This window comes from Arachis hypogaea, chromosome 6 (assembly GCF_003086295.3).
Source record: "Arachis hypogaea cultivar Tifrunner chromosome 6, arahy.Tifrunner.gnm2.J5K5, whole genome shotgun sequence".
Lineage (NCBI taxonomy): Eukaryota > Viridiplantae > Streptophyta > Magnoliopsida > Fabales > Fabaceae > Arachis > Arachis hypogaea.
Window position 1 is genome coordinate 40,258,127 of NC_092041.1, and position 16,760 is coordinate 40,274,886.

The 16,760-nt window shown below is 51.3% G+C and overlaps 51 non-coding genes and 1 pseudogene across 51 annotated transcripts; all 52 read left to right on the forward strand.

The window, feature by feature from the left end:
• Nucleotides 1–200: 200 nt before the first annotated feature.
• LOC140174068 (5S ribosomal RNA) lies at nt 201–319 on the forward strand. The gene has a single exon (XR_011863283.1). It is a non-coding gene; the product is annotated as a 5S ribosomal RNA (ribosomal RNA).
• A 189-nt stretch (nt 320–508) lies between these two features.
• Nucleotides 509–627, forward strand: LOC140173848 (5S ribosomal RNA). The gene has a single exon (XR_011863023.1). It is a non-coding gene; the product is annotated as a 5S ribosomal RNA (ribosomal RNA).
• Nucleotides 628–813: 186 nt separating this feature from the next.
• On the forward strand, nt 814–932 carry LOC140174131 (5S ribosomal RNA). Its single transcript, XR_011863348.1, has one exon. It is a non-coding gene; the product is annotated as a 5S ribosomal RNA (ribosomal RNA).
• Nucleotides 933–1,120: 188 nt separating this feature from the next.
• LOC140174156 (5S ribosomal RNA) lies at nt 1,121–1,239 on the forward strand. The gene has a single exon (XR_011863374.1). It is a non-coding gene; the product is annotated as a 5S ribosomal RNA (ribosomal RNA).
• Nucleotides 1,240–1,691: 452 nt separating this feature from the next.
• LOC140173845 (5S ribosomal RNA) lies at nt 1,692–1,810 on the forward strand. The gene has a single exon (XR_011863019.1). It is a non-coding gene; the product is annotated as a 5S ribosomal RNA (ribosomal RNA).
• A 185-nt stretch (nt 1,811–1,995) lies between these two features.
• On the forward strand, nt 1,996–2,112 carry LOC140173942 (5S ribosomal RNA). The gene has a single exon (XR_011863122.1). It is a non-coding gene; the product is annotated as a 5S ribosomal RNA (ribosomal RNA).
• Nucleotides 2,113–2,301: 189 nt separating this feature from the next.
• On the forward strand, nt 2,302–2,420 carry LOC140173889 (5S ribosomal RNA). Its single transcript, XR_011863064.1, has one exon. It is a non-coding gene; the product is annotated as a 5S ribosomal RNA (ribosomal RNA).
• A 449-nt stretch (nt 2,421–2,869) lies between these two features.
• On the forward strand, nt 2,870–2,987 carry LOC140173961 (5S ribosomal RNA). The gene has a single exon (XR_011863141.1). It is a non-coding gene; the product is annotated as a 5S ribosomal RNA (ribosomal RNA).
• A 186-nt stretch (nt 2,988–3,173) lies between these two features.
• Nucleotides 3,174–3,292, forward strand: LOC140173884 (5S ribosomal RNA). Its single transcript, XR_011863059.1, has one exon. It is a non-coding gene; the product is annotated as a 5S ribosomal RNA (ribosomal RNA).
• A 189-nt stretch (nt 3,293–3,481) lies between these two features.
• LOC140174032 (5S ribosomal RNA) lies at nt 3,482–3,595 on the forward strand. Its single transcript, XR_011863212.1, has one exon. It is a non-coding gene; the product is annotated as a 5S ribosomal RNA (ribosomal RNA).
• A 187-nt stretch (nt 3,596–3,782) lies between these two features.
• Nucleotides 3,783–3,901, forward strand: LOC140173910 (5S ribosomal RNA). Its single transcript, XR_011863090.1, has one exon. It is a non-coding gene; the product is annotated as a 5S ribosomal RNA (ribosomal RNA).
• Nucleotides 3,902–4,086: 185 nt separating this feature from the next.
• LOC140173980 (5S ribosomal RNA) lies at nt 4,087–4,202 on the forward strand. Its single transcript, XR_011863160.1, has one exon. It is a non-coding gene; the product is annotated as a 5S ribosomal RNA (ribosomal RNA).
• A 187-nt stretch (nt 4,203–4,389) lies between these two features.
• Nucleotides 4,390–4,507, forward strand: LOC140173938 (5S ribosomal RNA). Its single transcript, XR_011863118.1, has one exon. It is a non-coding gene; the product is annotated as a 5S ribosomal RNA (ribosomal RNA).
• A 185-nt stretch (nt 4,508–4,692) lies between these two features.
• LOC140173953 (5S ribosomal RNA) lies at nt 4,693–4,809 on the forward strand. The gene has a single exon (XR_011863133.1). It is a non-coding gene; the product is annotated as a 5S ribosomal RNA (ribosomal RNA).
• Nucleotides 4,810–4,996: 187 nt separating this feature from the next.
• Nucleotides 4,997–5,115, forward strand: LOC140173927 (5S ribosomal RNA). Its single transcript, XR_011863107.1, has one exon. It is a non-coding gene; the product is annotated as a 5S ribosomal RNA (ribosomal RNA).
• A 186-nt stretch (nt 5,116–5,301) lies between these two features.
• LOC140174033 (5S ribosomal RNA) lies at nt 5,302–5,415 on the forward strand. Its single transcript, XR_011863213.1, has one exon. It is a non-coding gene; the product is annotated as a 5S ribosomal RNA (ribosomal RNA).
• Nucleotides 5,416–5,603: 188 nt separating this feature from the next.
• Nucleotides 5,604–5,721, forward strand: LOC140173935 (5S ribosomal RNA). The gene has a single exon (XR_011863115.1). It is a non-coding gene; the product is annotated as a 5S ribosomal RNA (ribosomal RNA).
• Nucleotides 5,722–5,908: 187 nt separating this feature from the next.
• LOC140173967 (5S ribosomal RNA) lies at nt 5,909–6,024 on the forward strand. Its single transcript, XR_011863147.1, has one exon. It is a non-coding gene; the product is annotated as a 5S ribosomal RNA (ribosomal RNA).
• Nucleotides 6,025–6,210: 186 nt separating this feature from the next.
• LOC140173921 (5S ribosomal RNA) lies at nt 6,211–6,328 on the forward strand. Its single transcript, XR_011863101.1, has one exon. It is a non-coding gene; the product is annotated as a 5S ribosomal RNA (ribosomal RNA).
• A 188-nt stretch (nt 6,329–6,516) lies between these two features.
• On the forward strand, nt 6,517–6,634 carry LOC140173914 (5S ribosomal RNA). The gene has a single exon (XR_011863094.1). It is a non-coding gene; the product is annotated as a 5S ribosomal RNA (ribosomal RNA).
• Nucleotides 6,635–6,824: 190 nt separating this feature from the next.
• Nucleotides 6,825–6,943, forward strand: LOC140173849 (5S ribosomal RNA). Its single transcript, XR_011863024.1, has one exon. It is a non-coding gene; the product is annotated as a 5S ribosomal RNA (ribosomal RNA).
• Nucleotides 6,944–7,130: 187 nt separating this feature from the next.
• Nucleotides 7,131–7,248, forward strand: LOC140174044 (5S ribosomal RNA). The gene has a single exon (XR_011863221.1). It is a non-coding gene; the product is annotated as a 5S ribosomal RNA (ribosomal RNA).
• A 190-nt stretch (nt 7,249–7,438) lies between these two features.
• On the forward strand, nt 7,439–7,557 carry LOC140173850 (5S ribosomal RNA). Its single transcript, XR_011863025.1, has one exon. It is a non-coding gene; the product is annotated as a 5S ribosomal RNA (ribosomal RNA).
• Nucleotides 7,558–8,009: 452 nt separating this feature from the next.
• Nucleotides 8,010–8,128, forward strand: LOC140173890 (5S ribosomal RNA). Its single transcript, XR_011863065.1, has one exon. It is a non-coding gene; the product is annotated as a 5S ribosomal RNA (ribosomal RNA).
• A 181-nt stretch (nt 8,129–8,309) lies between these two features.
• On the forward strand, nt 8,310–8,428 carry LOC140173958 (5S ribosomal RNA). The gene has a single exon (XR_011863138.1). It is a non-coding gene; the product is annotated as a 5S ribosomal RNA (ribosomal RNA).
• Nucleotides 8,429–8,615: 187 nt separating this feature from the next.
• On the forward strand, nt 8,616–8,729 carry LOC140174034 (5S ribosomal RNA). Its single transcript, XR_011863214.1, has one exon. It is a non-coding gene; the product is annotated as a 5S ribosomal RNA (ribosomal RNA).
• A 188-nt stretch (nt 8,730–8,917) lies between these two features.
• On the forward strand, nt 8,918–9,036 carry LOC140173986 (5S ribosomal RNA). Its single transcript, XR_011863167.1, has one exon. It is a non-coding gene; the product is annotated as a 5S ribosomal RNA (ribosomal RNA).
• Nucleotides 9,037–9,222: 186 nt separating this feature from the next.
• LOC140174010 (5S ribosomal RNA) lies at nt 9,223–9,341 on the forward strand. The gene has a single exon (XR_011863191.1). It is a non-coding gene; the product is annotated as a 5S ribosomal RNA (ribosomal RNA).
• Nucleotides 9,342–9,530: 189 nt separating this feature from the next.
• On the forward strand, nt 9,531–9,649 carry LOC140174031 (5S ribosomal RNA). The gene has a single exon (XR_011863211.1). It is a non-coding gene; the product is annotated as a 5S ribosomal RNA (ribosomal RNA).
• A 190-nt stretch (nt 9,650–9,839) lies between these two features.
• LOC140174042 (5S ribosomal RNA) lies at nt 9,840–9,958 on the forward strand. Its single transcript, XR_011863220.1, has one exon. It is a non-coding gene; the product is annotated as a 5S ribosomal RNA (ribosomal RNA).
• A 188-nt stretch (nt 9,959–10,146) lies between these two features.
• On the forward strand, nt 10,147–10,263 carry LOC140173983 (5S ribosomal RNA). The gene has a single exon (XR_011863163.1). It is a non-coding gene; the product is annotated as a 5S ribosomal RNA (ribosomal RNA).
• A 186-nt stretch (nt 10,264–10,449) lies between these two features.
• On the forward strand, nt 10,450–10,563 carry LOC140174035 (5S ribosomal RNA). Its single transcript, XR_011863215.1, has one exon. It is a non-coding gene; the product is annotated as a 5S ribosomal RNA (ribosomal RNA).
• A 189-nt stretch (nt 10,564–10,752) lies between these two features.
• LOC140174050 (5S ribosomal RNA) lies at nt 10,753–10,871 on the forward strand. Its single transcript, XR_011863223.1, has one exon. It is a non-coding gene; the product is annotated as a 5S ribosomal RNA (ribosomal RNA).
• A 187-nt stretch (nt 10,872–11,058) lies between these two features.
• Nucleotides 11,059–11,168, forward strand: LOC140174047 (5S ribosomal RNA; annotated as a pseudogene).
• Nucleotides 11,169–11,357: 189 nt separating this feature from the next.
• On the forward strand, nt 11,358–11,476 carry LOC140174056 (5S ribosomal RNA). Its single transcript, XR_011863225.1, has one exon. It is a non-coding gene; the product is annotated as a 5S ribosomal RNA (ribosomal RNA).
• Nucleotides 11,477–11,663: 187 nt separating this feature from the next.
• Nucleotides 11,664–11,782, forward strand: LOC140173851 (5S ribosomal RNA). Its single transcript, XR_011863026.1, has one exon. It is a non-coding gene; the product is annotated as a 5S ribosomal RNA (ribosomal RNA).
• A 186-nt stretch (nt 11,783–11,968) lies between these two features.
• LOC140173891 (5S ribosomal RNA) lies at nt 11,969–12,087 on the forward strand. Its single transcript, XR_011863066.1, has one exon. It is a non-coding gene; the product is annotated as a 5S ribosomal RNA (ribosomal RNA).
• Nucleotides 12,088–12,273: 186 nt separating this feature from the next.
• LOC140174057 (5S ribosomal RNA) lies at nt 12,274–12,392 on the forward strand. The gene has a single exon (XR_011863232.1). It is a non-coding gene; the product is annotated as a 5S ribosomal RNA (ribosomal RNA).
• Nucleotides 12,393–12,579: 187 nt separating this feature from the next.
• On the forward strand, nt 12,580–12,698 carry LOC140174058 (5S ribosomal RNA). Its single transcript, XR_011863244.1, has one exon. It is a non-coding gene; the product is annotated as a 5S ribosomal RNA (ribosomal RNA).
• A 189-nt stretch (nt 12,699–12,887) lies between these two features.
• Nucleotides 12,888–13,006, forward strand: LOC140174059 (5S ribosomal RNA). Its single transcript, XR_011863253.1, has one exon. It is a non-coding gene; the product is annotated as a 5S ribosomal RNA (ribosomal RNA).
• A 188-nt stretch (nt 13,007–13,194) lies between these two features.
• Nucleotides 13,195–13,313, forward strand: LOC140173852 (5S ribosomal RNA). Its single transcript, XR_011863027.1, has one exon. It is a non-coding gene; the product is annotated as a 5S ribosomal RNA (ribosomal RNA).
• Nucleotides 13,314–13,498: 185 nt separating this feature from the next.
• On the forward strand, nt 13,499–13,617 carry LOC140174060 (5S ribosomal RNA). Its single transcript, XR_011863265.1, has one exon. It is a non-coding gene; the product is annotated as a 5S ribosomal RNA (ribosomal RNA).
• A 188-nt stretch (nt 13,618–13,805) lies between these two features.
• Nucleotides 13,806–13,924, forward strand: LOC140174061 (5S ribosomal RNA). Its single transcript, XR_011863275.1, has one exon. It is a non-coding gene; the product is annotated as a 5S ribosomal RNA (ribosomal RNA).
• Nucleotides 13,925–14,111: 187 nt separating this feature from the next.
• On the forward strand, nt 14,112–14,228 carry LOC140174013 (5S ribosomal RNA). The gene has a single exon (XR_011863194.1). It is a non-coding gene; the product is annotated as a 5S ribosomal RNA (ribosomal RNA).
• A 187-nt stretch (nt 14,229–14,415) lies between these two features.
• On the forward strand, nt 14,416–14,534 carry LOC140174062 (5S ribosomal RNA). Its single transcript, XR_011863276.1, has one exon. It is a non-coding gene; the product is annotated as a 5S ribosomal RNA (ribosomal RNA).
• A 188-nt stretch (nt 14,535–14,722) lies between these two features.
• Nucleotides 14,723–14,841, forward strand: LOC140174063 (5S ribosomal RNA). The gene has a single exon (XR_011863278.1). It is a non-coding gene; the product is annotated as a 5S ribosomal RNA (ribosomal RNA).
• A 188-nt stretch (nt 14,842–15,029) lies between these two features.
• LOC140174065 (5S ribosomal RNA) lies at nt 15,030–15,148 on the forward strand. Its single transcript, XR_011863279.1, has one exon. It is a non-coding gene; the product is annotated as a 5S ribosomal RNA (ribosomal RNA).
• Nucleotides 15,149–15,337: 189 nt separating this feature from the next.
• On the forward strand, nt 15,338–15,454 carry LOC140173994 (5S ribosomal RNA). Its single transcript, XR_011863175.1, has one exon. It is a non-coding gene; the product is annotated as a 5S ribosomal RNA (ribosomal RNA).
• A 188-nt stretch (nt 15,455–15,642) lies between these two features.
• On the forward strand, nt 15,643–15,761 carry LOC140174067 (5S ribosomal RNA). Its single transcript, XR_011863281.1, has one exon. It is a non-coding gene; the product is annotated as a 5S ribosomal RNA (ribosomal RNA).
• Nucleotides 15,762–15,952: 191 nt separating this feature from the next.
• Nucleotides 15,953–16,071, forward strand: LOC140174069 (5S ribosomal RNA). The gene has a single exon (XR_011863285.1). It is a non-coding gene; the product is annotated as a 5S ribosomal RNA (ribosomal RNA).
• A 191-nt stretch (nt 16,072–16,262) lies between these two features.
• LOC140174070 (5S ribosomal RNA) lies at nt 16,263–16,381 on the forward strand. The gene has a single exon (XR_011863286.1). It is a non-coding gene; the product is annotated as a 5S ribosomal RNA (ribosomal RNA).
• Nucleotides 16,382–16,567: 186 nt separating this feature from the next.
• On the forward strand, nt 16,568–16,686 carry LOC140174071 (5S ribosomal RNA). Its single transcript, XR_011863287.1, has one exon. It is a non-coding gene; the product is annotated as a 5S ribosomal RNA (ribosomal RNA).
• Nucleotides 16,687–16,760: the final 74 nt, after the last annotated feature.

Genomic DNA, 16,760 nt, shown 5'->3' on the forward strand with positions numbered 1-16,760 from the left:
GTGTTGCACCTCTTTTTTTTTTTTTTTAACGTCGTGCCGACCTTCATTCTTTAAATGACGCTATCCCGAGTAGGACACCTAAGGGCGAGCCGCAATGGCCTCATCCTCGACAGGCACCTACGGTACCCGCAAGGCTTCGCGGATAGTGTTACGCTCTCTCGCGCCGCATGGTTAACAAAATTGTGTGTGCGAACTATAATAGGTGCGATCATACCAGCACTAATGCACCGGATCCCATCAGAACTCCGCAGTTAAGCGTGCTTGGGCGAGAGTAGTACTAGGATGGGTGACCTCCTGGGAAGTCCTCGTGTTGCACCTCTTTTTTTTTTTTTTTTAACGTCGTGCCGACCTTCATTCTTTAAATGACGCTATCCCGAGTAGGACACCTAAGGGCGAGCCGCAATGGCCTCATCCTCGACAGGCACCTACGGTACCCGCAAGGCTTCGCGGATAGTGTTACGCTCTCTCGCGCCGCATGGTTAACAAAATTGTGTGTGCGAACTATAATAGGTGCGATCATACCAGCACTAATGCACCGGATCCCATCAGAACTCCGCAGTTAAGCGTGCTTGGGCGAGAGTAGTACTAGGATGGGTGACCTCCTGGGAAGTCCTCGTGTTGCACCTTTTTTTTTTTTTTTTAACGTCGTGCCGACCTTCATTCTTTAAATGACGCTATCCCGAGTAGGACACCTAAGGGCGAGCCGCAATGGCCTCATCCTCGACAGGCACCTACGGTACCCGCAAGGCTTCGCGATAGTGTTACGCTCTCTCGCGCCGCATGGTTAACAAAATTGTGTGTGCGAACTATAATAGGTGCGATCATACCAGCACTAATGCACCGGATCCCATCAGAACTCCGCAGTTAAGCGTGCTTGGGCGAGAGTAGTACTAGGATGGGTGACCTCCTGGGAAGTCCTCGTGTTGCACCTCTTTTTTTTTTTTTTTAACGTCGTGCCGACCTTCATTCTTTAAATGACGCTATCCCGAGTAGGACACCTAAGGGCGAGCCGCAATGGCCTCATCCTCGACAGGCACCTACGGTACCCGCAAGGCTTCGCGGATAGTGTTACGCTCTCTCGCGCCGCATGGTTAACAAAATTGTGTGTGCGAACTATAATAGGTGCGATCATACCAGCACTAATGCACCGGATCCCATCAGAACTCCGCAGTTAAGCGTGCTTGGGCGAGAGTAGTACTAGGATGGGTGACCTCCTGGGAAGTCCTCGTGTTGCACCTCTTTTTTTTTTTTTTAACGTCGTGCCGACCTTCATTCTTTAAATGACGCTATCCCGAGTAGGACACCTAAGGGCGAGCCGCAATGGCCTCATCCTCGACAGGCACCTACGGTACCCGCAAGGCTTCGCAGATAGTGTTACGCTCTCTCGCGCCGCATGGTTAACAAAATTGTGTGTGCGAACTATAATAGGTGCGATCATACCAGCACTAATGCACCGGATCCCATCAGAAGCCCATGACCTTGGGAAGTCCTCGTGTTGCACCTCTTTTTTTTTTTTTTAACGTCGTGCCGACCTTCATTCTTTAAATGACGCTATCCCGAGTAGGACACCTAAGGGCGAGCCGCAATGGCCTCATCCTCGACAGGCACCTACGGTACCCGCAAGGCTTCGCGGATAGTGTTACGCTCTCTCGCGCCGCATGGTTAACAAAATTGTGTGTGCGAACTATAATAGGTGCGATCATACCAGCACTAATGCACCGGATCCCATCAGAACTCCGCAGTTAAGCGTGCTTGGGCGAGAGTAGTACTAGGATGGGTGACCTCCTGGGAAGTCCTCGTGTTGCACCTCTTTTTTTTTTTTTTTAACGTCGTGCCGACCTTCATTCTTTAAATGACGCTATCCCGAGTAGGACACCTAAGGGCGAGCCGCAATGGCCTCATCCTCGACAGGCACCTACGGTACCCGCAAGGCTTCGGATAGTGTTACGCTCTCTCGCGCGCATGGTTAACAAAATTGTGTGTGCGAACTATAATAGGTGCGATCATACCAGCACTAATGCACCGGATCCCATCAGAACTCCGCAGTTAAGCGTGCTTGGGCGAGTAGTACTAGGATGGGTGACCTCCTGGGAAGTCCTCGTGTTGCACCTCTTTTTTTTTTTTTTTTAACGTCGTGCCGACCTTCATTCTTTAAATGACGCTATCCCGAGTAGGACACCTAAGGGCGAGCCGCAATGGCCTCATCCTCGACAGGCACCTACGGTACCCGCAAGGCTTCGCGGATAGTGTTACGCTCTCTCGCGCCGCATGGTTAACAAAATTGTGTGTGCGAACTATAATAGGTGCGATCATACCAGCACTAATGCACCGGATCCCATCAGAACTCCGCAGTTAAGCGTGCTTGGGCGAGAGTAGTACTAGGATGGGTGACCTCCTGGGAAGTCCTCGTGTTGCACTTTTTTTTTTTTTTTTAACGTCGTGCCGACCTTCATTCTTTAAATGACGCTATCCCGAGTAGGACACCTAAGGGCGAGCCGCAATGGCCTCATCCTCGACAGGCACCTACGGTACCCGCAAGGCTTCGCGGATAGTGTTACGCTCTCTCGCGCCGCATGGTTAACAAAATTGTGTGTGCGAACTATAATAGGTGCGATCATACCAGCACTAATGCACCGGATCCCATCAGAACTCCTGCTTGGGAAGTCCTCGTGTTGCACCCTTTTTTTTTTTTTTTTAACGTCGTGCCGACCTTCATTCTTTAAATGACGCTATCCCGAGTAGGACACCTAAGGGCGAGCCGCAATGGCCTCATCCTCGACAGGCACCTACGGTACCCGCAAGGCTTCGCGGATAGTGTTACGCTCTCTCGCGCCGCATGGTTAACAAAATTGTGTGTGCGAACTATAATAGGTGCGATCATACCAGCACTAATGCACCGGATCCCATCAGAACTCCGCAGTTAAGCGTGCTTGGCGAGAGTAGTACTAGGATGGGTGACCTCCTGGGAAGTCCTCGTGTTGCACCTCTTTTTTTTTTTTTTTAACGTCGTGCCGACCTTCATTCTTTAAATGACGCTATCCCGAGTAGGACACCTAAGGGCGAGCCGCAATGGCCTCATCCTCGACAGGCACCTACGGTACCCGCAAGGCTTCGGATAGTGTTACGCTCTCTCGCGCCGCATGGTTAACAAAATTGTGTGTGCGAACTATAATAGGTGCGATCATACCAGCACTAATGCACCGGATCCCATCAGAACTCCGCAGTTAAGCGTGCTTGGGCGAGAGTAGTACTAGGATGGGTGACCTCCTGGGAAGTCCTCGTGTTGCACCTCTTTTTTTTTTTTTTTTAACGTCGTGCCGACCTTCATTCTTTAAATGACGCTATCCCGAGTAGGACACCTAAGGGCGAGCCGCAATGGCCTCATCCTCGACAGGCACCTACGGTACCCGCAAGGCTTCGCGGATAGTGTTACGCTCTCTCGCGCCGCATGGTTAACAAAATTGTGTGTGCGAACTATAATAGGTGCGATCATACCAGCACTAATGCACCGGATCCCATCAGAACTCCGCAGTTAAGCGTGCTTGGGCGAGAGTAGTACTAGGATGGGTGCTGGGAAGTCCTCGTGTTGCACCTCTTTTTTTTTTTTTTAACGTCGTGCCGACCTTCATTCTTTAAATGACGCTATCCCGAGTAGGACACCTAAGGGCGAGCCGCAATGGCCTCATCCTCGACAGGCACCTACGGTACCCGCAAGGCTTCGCGGATAGTGTTACGCTCTCTCGCGCCGCATGGTTAACAAAATTGTGTGTGCGAACTATAATAGGTGCGATCATACCAGCACTAATGCACCGGATCCCATCAGAACTCCGCAGTTAAGCGTGCTTGGGCGAGAGTAGTACTAGGATGGGTGACCTCCTGGGAAGTCCTCGTGTTGCACCTCTTTTTTTTTTTTTTAACGTCGTGCCGACCTTCATTCTTTAAATGACGCTATCCCGAGTAGGACACCTAAGGGCGAGCCGCAATGGCCTCATCCTCGAGGCACCTACGGTACCCGCAAGGCTTCGCGGATAGTGTTACGCTCTCTCGCGCCGCATGGTTAACAAAATTGTGTGTGCGAACTATAATAGGTGCGATCATACCAGCACTAATGCACCGGATCCCATCAGAACTCCGCAGTTAAGCGTGCTTGGGCGAGAGTACTAGGATGGGTGACCTCCTGGGAAGTCCTCGTGTTGCACCCTTTTTTTTTTTTTTTAACGTCGTGCCGACCTTCATTCTTTAAATGACGCTATCCCGAGTAGGACACCTAAGGGCGAGCCGCAATGGCCTCATCCTCGACAGGCACCTACGGTACCCGCAAGGCTTCGCAGATAGTGTTACGCTCTCTCGCGCCGCATGGTTAACAAAATTGTGTGTGCGAACTATAATAGGTGCGATCATACCAGCACTAATGCACCGGATCCCATCAGAACTCCGCAGTTAAGCGTGCTTGGGCGAGAGTAGTACTAGGATGGTGACCTCCTGGGAAGTCCTCGTGTTGCACCTCTTTTTTTTTTTTTTTAACGTCGTGCCGACCTTCATTCTTTAAATGACGCTATCCCGAGTAGGACACCTAAGGGCGAGCCGCAATGGCCTCATCCTCGACAGGCACCTACGGTACCCGCAAGGCTTCGCGGATAGTGTTACGCTCTCTCGCGCCGCGCATAACAAAATGTGTGTGCGAACTATAATAGGTGCGATCATACCAGCACTAATGCACCGGATCCCATCAGAACTCCGCAGTTAAGCGTGCTTGGGCGAGAGTAGTACTAGGATGGGTGACCCTGGGAAGTCCTCGTGTTGCACCTCTTTTTTTTTTTTTTAACGTCGTGCCGACCTTCATTCTTTAAATGACGCTATCCCGAGTAGGACACCTAAGGGCGAGCCGCAATGGCCTCATCCTCGACAGGCACCTACGGTACCCGCAAGGCTTCGCGGATAGTGTTACGCTCTCTCGCGCCGCATGGTTAACAAAATTGTGTGTGCGAACTATAATAGGTGCGATCATACCAGCACTAATGCACCGGATCCCATCAGAACTCCGCAGTTAAGCGTGCTTGGGCGAGAGTAGTACTAGGATGGGTGACCTCCTGGGAAGTCCTCGTGTTGCACCTCTTTTTTTTTTTTTAACGTCGTGCCGACCTTCATTCTTTAAATGACGCTATCCCGAGTAGGACACCTAAGGGCGAGCCGCAATGGCCTCATCCTCGACAGGCACCTACGGTACCCGCAAGGCTTCGCGGATAGTGTTACGCTCTCTCGCGCCGCATGGTTAACAAAATTGTGTGTGCGAACTATAATAGGTGCGATCATACCAGCACTAATGCACCGGATCCCATCAGAACTCCGCAGTTAAGCGTGCTTGGGCGAGAGTAGTACTAGGATGGGTGCTGGGAAGTCCTCGTGTTGCACCTCTTTTTTTTTTTTTTTAACGTCGTGCCGACCTTCATTCTTTAAATGACGCTATCCCGAGTAGGACACCTAAGGGCGAGCCGCAATGGCCTCATCCTCGACAGGCACCTACGGTACCCGCAAGGCTTCGCGGATAGTGTTACGCTCTCTCGCGCCGCATGGTTAACAAAATTGTGTGTGCGAACTATAATAGGTGCGATCATACCAGCACTAATGCACCGGATCCCATCAGAACTCCGCAGTTAAGCGTGCTTGGGCGAGAGTAGTACTAGGATGGGTGACCTCCTGGAAGTCCTCGTGTTGCACCTTTTTTTTTTTTTTTTAACGTCGTGCCGACCTTCATTCTTTAAATGACGCTATCCCGAGTAGGACACCTAAGGGCGAGCCGCAATGGCCTCATCCTCGACAGGCACCTACGGTACCCGCAAGGCTTCGCGGATAGTGTTACGCTCTCTCGCGCCGCATGGTTAACAAAATTGTGTGTGCGAACTATAATAGGTGCGATCATACCAGCACTAATGCACCGGATCCCATCAGAACTCCGCAGTTAAGCGTGCTTGGGCGAGAGTAGTACTAGGATGGGTGACCTGGGAAGTCCTCGTGTTGCACCTCTTTTTTTTTTTTTAACGTCGTGCCGACCTTCATTCTTTAAATGACGCTATCCCGAGTAGGACACCTAAGGGCGAGCCGCAATGGCCTCATCCTCGACAGGCACCTACGGTACCCGCAAGGCTTCGCGGATAGTGTTACGCTCTCTCGCGCCGCATGGTTAACAAAATTGTGTGTGCGAACTATAATAGGTGCGATCATACCAGCACTAATGCACCGGATCCCATCAGAACTCCGCAGTTAAGCGTGCTTGGGCGAGAGTAGTACTAGGATGGGTGACCTCTGGGAAGTCCTCGTGTTGCACCTCTTTTTTTTTTTTTTTAACGTCGTGCCGACCTTCATTCTTTAAATGACGCTATCCCGAGTAGGACACCTAAGGGCGAGCCGCAATGGCCTCATCCTCGACAGGCACCTACGGTACCCGCAAGGCTTCGCGGATAGTGTTACGCTCTCTCGCGCCGCATGGTTAACAAAATTGTGTGTGCGAACTATAATAGGTGCGATCATACCAGCACTAATGCACCGGATCCCATCAGAACTCCGCAGTTAAGCGTGCTTGGGCGAGAGTAGTACTAGGATGGGTGACCTCCTGGAAGTCCTCGTGTTGCACCTCTTTTTTTTTTTTTTTTAACGTCGTGCCGACCTTCATTCTTTAAATGACGCTATCCCGAGTAGGACACCTAAGGGCGAGCCGCAATGGCCTCATCCTCGACAGGCACCTACGGTACCCGCAAGGCTTCGCGGATAGTGTTACGCTCTCTCGCGCCGCATGGTTAACAAAAATTGTGTGTGCGAACTATAATAGGTGCGATCATACCAGCACTAATGCACCGGATCCCATCAGAACTCCGCAGTTAAGCGTGCTTGGGCGAGAGTAGTACTAGGATGGGTGACCTCCTGGGAAGTCCTCGTGTTGCACCTTTTTTTTTTTTTTTTTTAACGTCGTGCCGACCTTCATTCTTAAATGACGCTATCCCGAGTAGGACACCTAAGGGCGAGCCGCAATGGCCTCATCCTCGACAGCACCTACGGTACCCGCAAGGCTTCGCGGATAGTGTTACGCTCTCTCGCGCCGCATGGTTAACAAAATTGTGTGTGCGAACTATAATAGGTGCGATCATACCAGCACTAATGCACCGGATCCCATCAGAACTCCGCAGTTAAGCGTTGGGCGAGAGAGTAGTACTAGGATGGGTGACCTCCTGGGAAGTCCTCGTGTTGCACCTCTTTTTTTTTTTTTTTTTAACGTCGTGCCGACCTTCATTCTTTAAATGACGCTATCCCGAGTAGGACACCTAAGGGCGAGCCGCAATGGCCTCATCCTCGACAGGCACCTACGGTACCCGCAAGGCTTCGCGGATAGTGTTACGCTCTCTCGCGCCGCATGGTTAACAAAATTGTGTGTGCGAACTATAATAGGTGCGATCATACCAGCACTAATGCACCGGATCCCATCAGAACTCCGCAGTTAAGCGTGCTTGGGCGAGAGTAGTACTAGGATGGGTGACCTCCTGGGAAGTCCTCGTGTTGCACCTTTTTTTTTTTTTTTTTTTAACGTCGTGCCGACCTTCATTCTTTAAATGACGCTATCCCGAGTAGGACACCTAAGGGCGAGCCGCAATGGCCTCATCCTCGACAGGCACCTACGGTACCCGCAAGGCTTCGCGGATAGTGTTACGCTCTCTCGCGCCGCATGGTTAACAAAATTGTGTGTGCGAACTATAATAGGTGCGATCATACCAGCACTAATGCACCGGATCCCATCAGAACTGCCGTGCTTGGGAAGTCCTCGTGTTGCACCCTTTTTTTTTTTTTAACGTCGTGCCGACCTTCATTCTTTAAATGACGCTATCCCGAGTAGGACACCTAAGGGCGAGCCGCAATGGCCTCATCCTCGACAGGCACCTACGGTACCCGCAAGGCTTCGCGGATAGTGTTACGCTCTCTCGCGCCGCATGGTTAACAAAATTGTGTGTGCGAACTATAATAGGTGCGATCATACCAGCACTAATGCACCGGATCCCATCAGAACTCCGCAGTTAAGCGTGCTTGGGCGAGAGTAGTACTAGGATGGGTGACCTCCTGGGAAGTCCTCGTGTTGCACTTTTTTTTTTTTTAACGTCGTGCCGACCTTCATTCTTTAAATGACGCTATCCCGAGTAGGACACCTAAGGGCGAGCCGCAATGGCCTCATCCTCGACAGGCACCTACGGTACCCGCAAGGCTTCGGATAGTGTTACGCTCTCTCGCGCCGCATGGTTAACAAAATTGTGTGTGCGAACTATAATAGGTGCGATCATACCAGCACTAATGCACCGGATCCCATCAGAACTCCGCAGTTAAGCGTGCTTGGGCGAGAGTAGTACTAGGATGGGTGACCTCCTGGGAAGTCCTCGTGTTGCACCTCTTTTTTTTTTTTTTAACGTCGTGCCGACCTTCATTCTTTAAATGACGCTATCCCGAGTAGGACACCTAAGGGCGAGCCGCAATGGCCTCATCCTCGACAGGCACCTACGGTACCCGCAAGGCTTCGCGGATAGTGTTACGCTCTCTCGCGCCGCATGGTTAACAAAATTGTGTGTGCGAACTATAATAGGTGCGATCATACCAGCACTAATGCACCGGATCCCATCAGAACTCCGCAGTTAAGCGTGCTTGGGCGAGAGTAGTACTAGGATGGGTGCTGGGAAGTCCTCGTGTTGCACCTCTTTTTTTTTTTTTTTAACGTCGTGCCGACCTTCATTCTTTAAATGACGCTATCCCGAGTAGGACACCTAAGGGCGAGCCGCAATGGCCTCATCCTCGACAGGCACCTACGGTACCCGCAAGGCTTCGCGGATAGTGTTACGCTCTCTCGCGCCGCATGGTTAACAAAATTGTGTGTGCGAACTATAATAGGTGCGATCATACCAGCACTAATGCACCGGATCCCATCAGAACTCCGCAGTTAAGCGTGCTTGGGCGAGAGTAGTACTAGGATGGGTGACCTCCTGGGAAGTCCTCGTGTTGCACCTCTTTTTTTTTTTTTTTTAACGTCGTGCCGACCTTCATTCTTTAAATGACGCTATCCCGAGTAGGACACCTAAGGGCGAGCCGCAATGGCCTCATCCTCGACAGGCACCTACGGTACCCGCAAGGCTTCGCGATAGTGTTACGCTCTCTCGCGCCGCATGGTTAACAAAATTGTGTGCGAACTATAATAGGTGCGATCATACCAGCACTAATGCACCGGATCCCATCAGAACTCCGCAGTTAAGCGTGCTTGGGCGAGAGTAGTACTAGGATGGGTGACCTCCTGGGAAGTCCTCGTGTTGCACCTCTTTTTTTTTTTTTTTTAACGTCGTGCCGACCTTCATTCTTTAAATGACGCTATCCCGAGTAGGACACCTAAGGGCGAGCCGCAATGGCCTCATCCTCGACAGGCACCTACGGTACCCGCAAGGCTTCGCGGATAGTGTTACGCTCTCTCGCGCCGCATGGTTAACAAAATTGTGTGTGCGAACTATAATAGGTGCGATCATACCAGCACTAATGCACCGGATCCCATCAGAACTCCGCAGTTAAGCGTGCTTGGGCGAGAGTAGTACTAGGATGGGTGACCTCCTGGGAAGTCCTCGTGTTGCACCTCTTTTTTTTTTTTTTTTTAACGTCGTGCCGACCTTCATTCTTTAAATGACGCTATCCCGAGTAGGACACCTAAGGGCGAGCCGCAATGGCCTCATCCTCGACAGGCACCTACGGTACCCGCAAGGCTTCGCGGATAGTGTTACGCTCTCTCGCGCCGCATGGTTAACAAAATTGTGTGTGCGAACTATAATAGGTGCGATCATACCAGCACTAATGCACCGGATCCCATCAGAACTCCGCAGTTAAGCGTGCTTGGGCGAGAGTAGTACTAGGATGGGTGACCTCCTGGGAAGTCCTCGTGTTGCACCTCTTTTTTTTTTTTTTTAACGTCGTGCCGACCTTCATTCTTTAAATGACGCTATCCCGAGTAGGACACCTAAGGGCGAGCCGCAATGGCCTCATCCTCGACAGGCACCTACGGTACCCGCAAGGCTTCGCGGATAGTGTTACGCTCTCTCGCGCCGCATGGTTAACAAAATTGTGTGTGCGAACTATAATAGGTGCGATCATACCAGCACTAATGCACCGGATCCCATCAGAACTCCGCAGTTAAGCGTGCTTGGGCGAGAGTAGTACTAGGATGGGTGACCTCCTGGGAAGTCCGTGTTGCACCCTTTTTTTTTTTTTTAACGTCGTGCCGACCTTCATTCTTTAAATGACGCTATCCCGAGTAGGACACCTAAGGGCGAGCCGCAATGGCCTCATCCTCGACAGGCACCTACGGTACCCGCAAGGCTTCGCGGATAGTGTTACGCTCTCTCGCGCCGCATGGTTAACAAAATTGTGTGTGCGAACTATAATAGGTGCGATCATACCAGCACTAATGCACCGGATCCCATCAGAACTCCGCAGTTAAGCGTGCTTGGGCGAGAGTAGTACTAGGATGGGTGCTGGGAAGTCCTCGTGTTGCACCTCTTTTTTTTTTTTTTTTAACGTCGTGCCGACCTTCATTCTTTAAATGACGCTATCCCGAGTAGGACACCTAAGGGCGAGCCGCAATGGCCTCATCCTCGACAGGCACCTACGGTACCCGCAAGGCTTCGCGGATAGTGTTACGCTCTCTCGCGCCGCATGGTTAACAAAATTGTGTGTGCGAACTATAATAGGTGCGATCATACCAGCACTAATGCACCGGATCCCATCAGAACTCCGCAGTTAAGCGTGCTTGGGCGAGAGTAGTACTAGGATGGGTGACCTCCTGGGAAGTCCTCGTGTTGCACCTCTTTTTTTTTTTTTTAACGTCGTGCCGACCTTCATTCTTTAAATGACGCTATCCCGAGTAGGACACCTAAGGGCGAGCCGCAATGGCCTCATCCTCGACAGGCACCTACGGTACCCGCAAGGCTTCGCGGATAGTGTTACGCTCTCTCGCGCCGCATGGTTAACAAAATTGTGTGTGCGAACTATAATAGGTGCGATCATACCAGCACTAATGCACCGGATCCCATCAGAACTCCGCAGTTAAGCGTGCTTGGGCGAAGTAGTACTAGGATGCCTGGGAAGTCCTCGTGTTGCACCTTTTTTTTTTTTTTTTTTAACGTCGTGCCGACCTTCATTCTTTAAATGACGCTATCCCGAGTAGGACACCTAAGGGCGAGCCGCAATGGCCTCATCCTCGACAGGCACCTACGGTACCCGCAAGGCTTCGCGGATAGTGTTACGCTCTCTCGCGCCGCATGGTTAACAAAATTGTGTGTGCGAACTATAATAGGTGCGATCATACCAGCACTAATGCACCGGATCCCATCAGAACTCCGCAGTTAAGCGTGCTTGGGCGAGAGTAGTACTAGGATGGGTGACCTCCTGGGAAGTCCTCGTGTTGCACCTCTTTTTTTTTTTTTTAACGTCGTGCCGACCTTCATTCTTTAAATGACGCTATCCCGAGTAGGACACCTAAGGGCGAGCCGCAATGGCCTCATCCTCGACAGGCACCTACGGTACCCGCAAGGCTTCGCGGATAGTGTTACGCTCTCTCGCGCCGCATGGTTAACAAAATTGTGTGTGCGAACTATAATAGGTGCGATCATACCAGCACTAATGCACCGGATCCCATCAGAACTCCGCAGTTAAGCGTGCTTGGGCGAGAGTAGTACTAGGATGGGTGACCTCCTGGGAAGTCCTCGTGTTGCACCTTTTTTTTTTTTTTTAACGTCGTGCCGACCTTCATTCTTTAAATGACGCTATCCCGAGTAGGACACCTAAGGGCGAGCCGCAATGGCCTCATCCTCGACAGGCACCTACGGTACCCGCAAGGCTTCGCGGATAGTGTTACGCTCTCTCGCGCCGCATGGTTAACAAAATTGTGTGTGCGAACTATAATAGGTGCGATCATACCAGCACTAATGCACCGGATCCCATCAGAACTCCGCAGTTAAGCGTGCTTGGGCGAGAGTAGTACTAGGATGGGTGACCTCCTGGGAAGTCCTCGTGTTGCACTTTTTTTTTTTTTTTTTAACGTCGTGCCGACCTTCATTCTTTAAATGACGCTATCCCGAGTAGGACACCTAAGGGCGAGCCGCAATGGCCTCATCCTCGACAGGCACCTACGGTACCCGCAAGGCTTCGCGATAGTGTTACGCTCTCTCGCGCCGCATGGTTAACAAAATTGTGTGTGCGAACTATAATAGGTGCGATCATACCAGCACTAATGCACCGGATCCCATCAGAACTCCGCAGTTAAGCGTGCTTGGGCGAGAGTAGTACTAGGATGGGTGACCTCCTGGGAAGTCCTCGTGTTGCACCTCTTTTTTTTTTTTTTAACGTCGTGCCGACCTTCATTCTTTAAATGACGCTATCCCGAGTAGGACACCTAAGGGCGAGCCGCAATGGCCTCATCCTCGACAGGCACCTACGGTACCCGCAAGGCTTCGCGGATAGTGTTACGCTCTCTCGCGCCGCATGGTTAACAAAATTGTGTGTGCGAACTATAATAGGTGCGATCATACCAGCACTAATGCACCGGATCCCATCAGAACTCCGCAGTTAAGCGTGCTTGGGCGAGAGTAGTACTAGGATGGGTGACCTCCTGGGAAGTCCTCGTGTTGCACCTCTTTTTTTTTTTTTTTTAACGTCGTGCCGACCTTCATTCTTTAAATGACGCTATCCCGAGTAGGACACCTAAGGGCGAGCCGCAATGGCCTCATCCTCGACAGGCACCTACGGTACCCGCAAGGCTTCGCGGATAGTGTTACGCTCTCTCGCGCCGCATGGTTAACAAAATTGTGTGTGCGAACTATAATAGGTGCGATCATACCAGCACTAATGCACCGGATCCCATCAGAACTCCGCAGTTAAGCGTGCTTGGGCGAGAGTAGTACTAGGATGGGTGACCTCCTGGGAAGTCCTCGTGTTGCACCTCTTTTTTTTTTTTTTTAACGTCGTGCCGACCTTCATTCTTTAAATGACGCTATCCCGAGTAGGACACCTAAGGGCGAGCCGCAATGGCCTCATCCTCGACAGGCACCTACGGTACCCGCAAGGCTTCGCGGATAGTGTTACGCTCTCTCGCGCCGCATGGTTAACAAAATTGTGTGTGCGAACTATAATAGGTGCGATCATACCAGCACTAATGCACCGGATCCCATCAGAACTCCGCAGTTAAGCGTGCTTGGGCGAGAGTAGTACTAGGATGGGTGACCTCCTGGGAAGTCCTCGTGTTGCACCTTTTTTTTTTTTTTTTAACGTCGTGCCGACCTTCATTCTTTAAATGACGCTATCCCGAGTAGGACACCTAAGGGCGAGCCGCAATGGCCTCATCCTCGACAGGCACCTACGGTACCCGCAAGGCTTCGGATAGTGTTACGCTCTCTCGCGCCGCATGGTTAACAAAATTGTGTGTGCGAACTATAATAGGTGCGATCATACCAGCACTAATGCACCGGATCCCATCAGAACTCCGCAGTTAAGCGTGCTTGGGCGAGAGTAGTACTAGGATGGGTGACCTCCTGGGAAGTCCTCGTGTTGCACCTCTTTTTTTTTTTTTTTAACGTCGTGCCGACCTTCATTCTTTAAATGACGCTATCCCGAGTAGGACACCTAAGGGCGAGCCGCAATGGCCTCATCCTCGACAGGCACCTACGGTACCCGCAAGGCTTCGCGGATAGTGTTACGCTCTCTCGCGCCGCATGGTTAACAAAATTGTGTGTGCGAACTATAATAGGTGCGATCATACCAGCACTAATGCACCGGATCCCATCAGAACTCCGCAGTTAAGCGTGCTTGGGCGAGAGTAGTACTAGGATGGGTGACCTCCTGGGAAGTCCTCGTGTTGCACCTCTTTTTTTTTTTTTAACGTCGTGCCGACCTTCATTCTTTAAATGACGCTATCCCGAGTAGGACACCTAAGGGCGAGCCGCAATGGCCTCATCCTCGACAGGCACCTACGGTACCCGCAAGGCTTCGCGGATAGTGTTACGCTCTCTCGCGCCGCATGGTTAACAAAATTTGTGTGTGCGAACTATAATAGGTGCGATCATACCAGCACTAATGCACCGGATCCATCAGAACTCCGCAGTTAAGCGTGCTTGGGCGAGAGTAGTACTAGGATGGTGACCTCCTGGGAAGTCCTCGTGTTGCACCTCTTTTTTTTTTTTTTAACGTCGTGCCGACCTTCATTCTTTAAATGACGCTATCCCGAGTAGGACACCTAAGGGCGAGCCGCAATGGCCTCATCCTCGACAGGCACCTACGGTACCCGCAAGGCTTCGCGGATAGTGTTACGCTCTCTCGCGCCGCATGGTTAACAAAATTGTGTGTGCGAACTATAATAGGTGCGATCATACCAGCACTAATGCACCGGATCCCATCAGAACTCCGCAGTTAAGCGTGCTTGGGCGAGAGTAGTACTAGGATGGGTGACCTCCTGGGAAGTCCTCGTGTTGCACCTCTTTTTTTTTTTTTTTAACGTCGTGCCGACCTTCATTCTTTAAATGACGCTATCCCGAGTAGGACACCTAAGGGCGAGCCGCAATGGCCTCATCCTCGACAGGCACCTACGGTACCCGCAAGGCTTCGCGGATAGTGTTACGCTCTCTCGCGCCGCATGGTTAACAAAATTGTGTGTGCGAACTATAATAGGTGCGATCATACCAGCACTAATGCACCGGATCCCATCAGAACTCCGCAGTTAAGCGTGCTTGGGCGAGAGTAGTACTAGGATGGGTGACCTCCTGGGAAGTCCTCGTGTTGCACCTCTTTTTTTTTTTTTTTAACGTCGTGCCGACCTTCATTCTTTAAATGACGCTATCCCGAGTAGGACACCTAAGGGCGAGCCGCAATGGCCTCATCCTCGACAGGCACCTACGGTACCCGCAAGGCTTCGCGGATAGTGTTACGCTCTCTCGCGCCGCATGGTTAACAAAATTGTGTGTGCGAACTATAATAGGTGCGATCATACCAGCACTAATGCACCGGATCCCATCAGAACTCCGCAGTTAAGCGTGCTTGGGCGAGAGTAGTACTAGGATGGGTGACCTCCTGGGAAGTCCTCGTGTTGCACCTCTTTTTTTTTTTTTTTTAACGTCGTGCCGACCTTCATTCTTTAAATGACGCTATCCCGAGTAGGACACCTAAGGGCGAGCCGCAATGGCCTCATCCTCGACAGGCACCTACGGTACCCGCAAGGCTTCGCGGATAGTGTTACGCTCTCTCGCGCCGCATGGTTAACAAAATTGTGTGTGCGAACTATAATAGGTGCGATCATACCAGCACTAATGCACCGGATCCATCAAACTCCGCAGTTAAGCGTGCTTGGGCGAGAGTAGTACTAGGATGGGTGACCTCCTGGGAAGTCCTCGTGTTGCACCTCTTTTTTTTTTTTTTTAACGTCGTGCCGACCTTCATTCTTTAAATGACGCTATCCCGAGTAGGACACCTAAGGGCGAGCCGCAATGGCCTCATCCTCGACAGGCACCTACGGTACCCGCAAGGCTTCGCGGATAGTGTTACGCTCTCTCGCGCCGCATGGTTAACAAAATTGTGTGTGCGAACTATAATAGGTGCGATCATACCAGCACTAATGCACCGGATCCCATCAGAACTCCGCAGTTAAGCGTGCTTGGGCGAGAGTAGTACTAGGATGGGTGACCTCCTGGGAAGTCCTCGTGTTGCACCTCTTTTTTTTTTTTTTTTTTAACGTCGTGCCGACCTTCATTCTTTAAATGACGCTATCCCGAGTAGGACACCTAAGGGCGAGCCGCAATGGCCTCATCCTCGACAGGCACCTACGGTACCCGCAAGGCTTCGCGGATAGTGTTACGCTCTCTCGCGCCGCATGGTTAACAAAATTGTGTGTGCGAACTATAATAGGTGCGATCATACCAGCACTAATGCACCGGATCCCATCAGAACTCCGCAGTTAAGCGTGCTTGGGCGAGAGTAGTACTAGGATGGGTGACCTCCTGGGAAGTCCTCGTGTTGCACCTCTTTTTTTTTTTTTTTTTTAACGTCGTGCCGACCTTCATTCTTTAAATGACGCTATCCCGAGTAGGACACCTAAGGGCGAGCCGCAATGGCCTCATCCTCGACAGGCACCTACGGTACCCGCAAGGCTTCGCGGATAGTGTTACGCTCTCTCGCGCCGCATGGTTAACAAAATTGTGTGTGCGAACTATAATAGGTGCGATCATACCAGCACTAATGCACCGGATCCCATCAGAACTCCGCAGTTAAGCGTGCTTGGGCGAGAGTAGTACTAGGATGGGTGACCTCCTGGGAAGTCCTCGTGTTGCACCTCTTTTTTTTTTTTTTAACGTCGTGCCGACCTTCATTCTTTAAATGACGCTATCCGAGTAGGACACCTAAGGGCGAGCCGCAATGGCCTCATCCTCGACAGGCACCTACGGTACCCGCAAGGCTTCGCGGATAGTGTTACGCTCTCTCGCGCCGCATGGTTAACAAAATTGTGTGTGCGAACTATAATAGGTGCGATCATACCAGCACTAATGCACCGGATCCCATCAGAACTCCGCAGTTAAGCGTGCTTGGGCGAGAGTAGTACTAGGATGGGTGACCTCCTGGGAAGTCCTCGTGTTGCACCTCTTTTTTTTTTTAACGTCGTGCCGACCTTCATTCTTTAAATGACGCTATCCCGAGTAGGACACCTAAGGGCGAGC